The sequence below is a fragment of the Montipora capricornis genome, chromosome 6 (assembly GCF_036669925.1).
Source record: "Montipora capricornis isolate CH-2021 chromosome 6, ASM3666992v2, whole genome shotgun sequence".
Taxonomy (NCBI): Eukaryota; Metazoa; Cnidaria; class Anthozoa; order Scleractinia; family Acroporidae; genus Montipora; species Montipora capricornis.
Genome location: NC_090888.1, coordinates 41,664,793 through 41,672,292, shown reverse-complemented (window position 1 = coordinate 41,672,292; position 7,500 = coordinate 41,664,793).

Below are 7,500 nucleotides of genomic sequence, written 5' to 3'. Positions count from 1 at the left end.
ACTGCGTAGCCACCAGTGTGGACCACAGATATCATATGTCAAACTGGATTGAAACCAGTGAAAAAGGCAGAAAGAAAACATCTTCCAAACCGTTTTCCACCTGACCAGCGTTAACTGTGTAAGAACTTTTGTTTATATATAGTATGGCCGTGTAGCCACGTTGAGCCACAGAAAGCGTGTAAAAAATGAAGCCTCGCTTATGTTCAGGTGAGTTAACCTGGGCTGAGCCTGCAATCCAATCGAAAATTAGTACCTGCTCAGCACTCACCTTCAAAAAAACAGCTGAGTTCGGTGAGCTTTAAGCTTGAGCCCCCGATATGGTCATGTGATACTGGTCAGTGGATAACTTGTTTTGACAGGTGTCAATTAATCAAAAGATGGATGTCCAATATCAAAGATGTATGCTGCAGACTAGCATGATACTGGTCACATTGGCATACTTGGAGAGGTGGACGTACGGACGGACGTTCATGACGTCATGGCTATAAAACCAAATTTTCTCACACTGATGGGTTACCACATTTCTTAACTATGGTGCTCGGCATGCCCGGAGCTCCGCTATGAATGCTGTTACACACAACAAACAAAACACAAATGAAGGTGTCAATTAATCAAAAGATGGATGTCCAATATCAAAGATGTATGCTGCAGACTAGCATAATACTGGTCACATTGGCATACTTGGAGAGGTGGACGTACGGAAGGACGTTCATGACGTCATGGCCATAAAACCAAATTTTCTCACACCGATGGGTTACCACATTTCTTAACTATGGTGCTTGGCATGCCCGGAGCTCCGCTATGAATGCTGTTACACACAAAAAACAAAACACAAATGAAACAAAAAATGAAAGGAGAACAACAAAAACATCAATAAAATAGTCCATTGCATTAAGTTGATGATTTTCAAAATGCCTTATTCTGGTAAAGTGATCAGCTTAGGTTGCTTTAAGAAAAAATAGATTTTGACAGCATTTCTAGATTGCCATTTTGTTACGATGTACATTTTTTGCGCCCTAGTTTGTTTTTCATATGTTTCAGCTAAAAGCTCATCACCCTTTTAAAAGCGACATCAGTAATAGCACATGACAAAAAAAATGGCTATTCTAGCATTACTGTAAACCAGGTACTGCGGGCTGGGAAACCCGATACTGATAATTGTGATTTTTGAGGAAAGGATTTTTTTAAAAAAACATTACATGAGACTACTATAACCCAGGATATTAAGACGTTGCTACTTTCCAGAGAATTCGAAATATTTTTGTGAACCGCATTCCCCCTCACACCACTCCAAAAAAACAAAAACAAAACAAACGTAAAAATTGAATCGGCTCATGTAGTTATAGTAGTATGATATGAAAACTGCTTTAACTTGACATCTGTCATCCATTGGCATCAGACAATTGGAATGCATAATCCCAAGTTCTTAAGGTGGCAAAAAGCTCTGAAAGGCCTCTTGGTTCACCTATTATGGGATATATCAAAGGATCGACTTAGACATTTTCACGTCATCATTCTTGACAAATTCCAGATACTCTTCTTAATTTAAGACCATTGGCCACCTCCCTCAACCACCAGATCAAGAGGGACTCTGATCACATTGTTGCGAAGGCGTAACCAAATCTAAGATAAAGTTAAAATATATCTGAGAGATCTAAACTGAGAACAACACCCAAAGTAAAGTACGCTGAAAAAGACCGAAGGATGTGCATCAAGAGCAAGGAGAGAAAAGAAGGGAAAAACCATCAACACCACTAAAGCAGTCTCCAATTTTGTATTCCAGCCAGCAACTCAAGTACTAGGCCAGAAAAATTGGTTCACATTAACATTAAGAGAGTTTTACACATGGCATCAAAAATTGAAAACATTGGCCAATTTTTTCAAGTTTCAATTGTTTTCCATCCTCACCAACCTGGCCCGAGTTGCTGGAAGCCTGGTTAGCACTAACCAGTGTTAGCTACCATGGAAACGTACAGGTTTTGATACTTGTTAACAAATGGTTAATGCTAATCATTGCTTTGAGCAAGCATGCCCTGAGCTATAAATAGCAACAATTGAATTTAGCATACTAACAAAGTTATTGCAAAAGAAGGTTCAGTGTTATTTATTTCCACTGATTTTACACGCATATAGTGTTACACCGATCCTTAGGTGTTGAATATACTATGTCATTAACGTTGACACATGCTGACATAACTTAAGTTGCAGTTTTCTTTGCGCGAGTTGTTCAAAGGATGAGATATGTGATCGGTAGTGGTCTTTTTATTGTTAGAATAGGCCATTCCGAGTTCACGTCTGCCTCCTCTTCAAAGCGAGTCTAAGTGCGAAGTTTTTGTGATGCTAATTAGTTCTACTTTACATACGAATGAAAACTAATTTTCAGAAGAAAAACTTCGCACTTAGACTCGCTTTGAAGAGGAGGCAGACATGAACTCGGAAATGGCCTATCGTAGTTTTATTTGCGCAAGTTGTTGAAAGAAAGAGATATGCAATTGGTAGTGGGAGTAATACTTGCGTGACCCCTATTCTAGCTTCACTTCTAGTTTACTCTGCAAGTGCTCCAGTTGGGTCCTCGCCAAATTCAAAGCATTCTTGCTGCATTGTGTCATTACAGATACCCACTATTGTTAAGAACATGAACCGGAGACAGAATCTATGAATCAACTATTCTGTATTTATTTATAGCTACATTTTTTTACCTTTTTGCTCCAGGTACCAAGAATTTATTCCATCCAGTCCAAAAAGAGAAAAACTTGCAAATCATGCTCTCACCAAACAAGGCAATGGTGGGTTGCTCACTCAATGAGAATACTTTCAATAGCCTCAGTTCTGTTGACTATAGATCCAGGGAGGGAACTATGCGCATAGGAAAAGTGGATTCTAGCACAGAGAGTAATGTGTTTGTCCTCTCAGAAGAGGTAAGGACTTTAATGTTATATCGACTTAGTCTCGTGGTGGAATCATTTCTTCAAGTTGAGTGACTTTTAACTCTTTATTCCAATCATCGCAGGTGCACATAGACTTGAATGGCGATTTGATTCTGCTGGAAAGCCCAAAATTTGTCTACCTTCCAGGCAAAGATGACTTTAAGATTCAGATAAGAACACCTCCAAAAGCAGCAGCCGTTAAAGAACATTGTACGGGTAATTATTCTTATTATTGTTAAGTCAGCGGAGAGTATGTAAAGACAAAAAAGACTGCAGCCCTTAACATGACATGCTCGTATTTACAAAAGAACGAAATCTCACAGTTGAATGGGTATATTGATAGACTAAAACACTAACAACTAAACCTTCCTAGAATAAAACAGAACCTGATGCTTTGATAACTAATTTATTTGGGAAAATTGTTCTTATTAATGGCTTGATGACAAACTAGACGCTCCATGGAGCATATACTAGGTTGACTGTGGTACCTGTCATGCAAAAACAATTGGGTTCAGTGTAGAGCGTTCCAGTTAATGTTTTCAAGTGGGGGGTCATTAAGACCATTTGAGGGGTCACCCAGACGTTGTGCCAGCAGATTCTGCCAAAGCTTGGCCTTCAAACAATGCCCTCAATGATGGAAGCACTCAAGCAAATTATTCACTAGCAAAGACTTCCAACTTTCGTCGCTCCTTGGTACTTAATACGACTTTTTCATCGATTTTTGTACAAGATTTAACTTAAGGAGCAAGCTCCTTGACTATCTCAAGGGTTTTAGCTGGCCAGCAGATTTCGCTATTATGCAAATACAGATGCCTCATTTAAGCAATATACCGGTAAGCCAGTGAGTTAGGTCTCATTATTCATAGTGTTATGTATTTAGTAAATTCCCTGAGGCTGCAAACAGTTACAAAATTGGTTTTCAGGAAGTTACTTTGTGCTTGTCAATTACAACATTTCTAGTACAAGTAAAAGCTCCGCAAATTATTCACAATTTTTGTTTGCAAAATGAGGACATACAGTTATAAATTTCCACCTTAGAATGCTGGAAAATGCATTTGCGAGAGTCTAATTTTGAAAAATTTTCCGGGGGCATGTTGAAACCCCCTATAGACTTGGGCCTTCGCCCCCTCGGTATATGGGGCTGCCCGCTTACTCTACCACAAGAACCCTGCTACTTCAAATCTAAATGAAACCCCTGTGTTGATGTTGTTGTGATTCGGGACTTCGTTCCCTGTTTGTGATTTTGTGATATTGTGTGACAAGTGAAGGGATTTCAACATGGGAACTTTCACAGGCCAAAAACTTACTCAATTTGTAAGACGTTGAATTTAATGGTATGACGAAAATGTTCAGTCACTTAGAGCTAGTTTCATCAAGAATATTACTATATTAGCTACTGAAAAAGCTAGTGAGTATTACAAAATACTACTATTAAATTTTGAAACGGACATATATAAAGATAGCAGAGAAACAATAACTGTGATGGTTGTTTTTTTATAATAATAATAATAATAATAATAATAATAATAATAATAATAATGTTCACTATATTTAAGTCTCAACGTTATTTAGGAGAGGTTATTTATCAGAGCACAAGTGCTCTACTAATTGGGGAGAGTACAAACCAAATGAAATGTTGGATTTTTGAGGACAGGGGAAAACCAGGGTACACAGGGAGAAACCTCTTGCAGCAGTGTAGAGAACCAACAAACTCAATCCACATAAGGCATGGAACCTGAGAATTGAACCTGGGCAGCATTCATGGAAGGCACCACTGCAGCAGCCCTGCTCTCCTTACGGGCTTTCATACTACATGTACAAAAGAGTTCAAAAATGTAAACCTGTATAAAGTGAAGCAGTTGAAACATCACTGAAACATGCATACGATAATTCCAGGTAAATTCAGAGAACCACATTCTTCTAATAAGGGCTACAAAAGAGAGGTTCCTAACCCCGACTGGGATCCTACCCTGAGTGGAACTTCCGATAAAGGTGTTTCAGACTACTGAAACATGTTGACATTGTACCTTCATCTTTGTTTTGAAGATCGTTTGATTACTGATGACTGCAAAAAATGCATCAAAGGTATTCCGTATGCACTATGCCTGTTTGCGAGGTAAAATACCCTGACAACAGCAATGAGGGAAAATTGGGCCTTGTCGAACAAAGCCGTCTTTTAATATTAACCTAATGAAGCTAAAATTACAATCAAAGTTAACTCTGCCTCGCAAAGGCGAGGGCAGGAAATCGCCAATACTCATGACACTTGATAGGATAATGGTCACATTTAAAGTAAATGTGTAAACTGCAACAGCATTGGCTATTTTTGCATTAAAAACAATGCCAAAGCCGAGCAATAATACAAAATGCCAATATTTGTTTTACCCAAGGAGGTGATTGGGGTGGTGTTGGGCAAAATTTTGCAACAACCAAGGTACAACTCAAACACAATCTGTTTCCAAAACCGTTTGCACGCCATATACGCAACATGCATGTGTGATCAATTCAAATCTTGGATGGGGGGCAGCATAATTCAATATTGGCTGGATTGGCTAACCCAAATGTCTTGACCCAATCTCCTCTAGGTTAAGACAACACAAGTTTGCCGCGAGGAAAAGGCATAAAAATCTTTATTCAAGAAGCAAATAAATTCCTTTATTACCTAGTTTTACGATTCACATATGAACTGAAAATGAGGGTTTCTTGAGATAAGTGTTAATTCAATCCTTAAAGCTAATGTTCAGAGTTCATGTATGCACCTCTCTCATCAGTTTAATTTTGGTCCCATTTAGGGCATTTTGGACCACAGTATCATGAGGCAGGCACAACAGGTACTGACAGACTGGATTGTAAATTGGTTAAGTCAATATCAGTGGAGTTGAATTTTTATTTGTAAATGCCAAAAGCCTAGTAAAAACCAAACTCTACCTAAAGCGACTGTCAGTGTTGGAGTCAGACTAAGTTCGAAAAAATCAATGGCTATTTACAACCATTATTAAGTAGTAACAAACCGACACACATGACCTTGAAGCGTTTAACGTAATACAACTCTCCTTGGAATAAAGCTGGGGATTTTAGGACACATATTTTATGCCCAAATATGGATAAAGTGAAGATGCATGCACAGGAAAATGCGAGCTATGTCAGACATAAGTAATGGAATTTTTAAATTTAAAAAACCCAAGCCCTGAACCAGAGTCAAACGTTTCAAGGTCATGAGCTTCTCGTAACATAATAAGATATTGTTGATATCTCTTACATTTTGTTTTTATTGGTTTTTGCAGTTGGTTTAATCACAGTGGACAACTGTGATGATGGGCTATATTACCCAGGTAATTCCATAAAAGGGCTTTTCTCTATCTTTCAATCAGTTTAATTAGTTTCTTCTTTTAGTGTCTAAATGTAATCACCACATGCAAAATAACATTTTATTTTCTTTAGGATTGTTGCATAGATCACAAATGCAGCCAATAAATGTAGCAATGAGACATGCAAACGTAACTTTTAAAGGTATACTCACTTTATAACCAGGCTGAAATTTTGTTAAAATCCATGCCTTGTATCAACCCAACCACCCAGTTTGAATGAGTGTTTACGTGATCACTGGGAGAGAGGGGCTTGGGGATAGGGATTTTAAACCCAGTATTTTTTCAATTGTTAGTTAAGAAAGACTTCAAATGCCTAGTTCTCCAATCATTTTTTTTTATAATTACCAAGGCACATTTCTTTAATAACCTATAAAAAACATGCTTGTAGAATTATACTTATTTATGACTAACTGTTACATTTGATGATTTAAGCTGTCAAAATCTATGTACTCTTCCATTAAGGATTAAAAAACTATAATATACTCTTCCATTTACCATTAATCGACTCCCAGGAGTGAGACTTAACAGATTGTACTCTGTTTAATACCAGGCGTTTGAGGTGTCAATGGCTCAATAGGCAGTCAAAAACTATATACCCCGATATCTCTGTTCAATAATTATTGTAACTATAATAATCCTGTTTTAGCTTTGTCAGCACATCAATAAAGGGCCACAAATTGGTTTAGTGTTCATCACTAATCAAGCAAGCTATTTAACTGTAGAGGAAAGTGAGATGTTAAGGTGAGTTTTCAAATGAACTATTAATTGGCCAAAGATAATAATGTTCTAATTTGATACATGTTATGTGTTAAAAAATACAATATTTTATTCCATCATTGGAAGTATACAGACGGCCAAGTCTCTTAGTTTAAACTTAAGGACGTTAGTACCCATTGCTACTGCACATTTTTTCCCGCATGTCATGCACACATCATGCATCGCAGACCACGAAAGTAAACATGATGCTAAAACATTTCCACAAGAATGGAACGTGAAAGCATGTGGCATCATGGGATAGTTGTGGGCTCTTGTGCGACTAATGTATCGTTTTTCAAGGTCTATTTCACCTCAGAAAAAGACATCAGCTGCAAAGGTTAATTTAGTTATATTAGTTATGTTGAATTGAGTGTGTTTACCTGATCTAAATTTCACTAATGTAGCTTTTCTATTGCTAACAGTTGTAAGGTAAGATAGTCTTAAAGTAA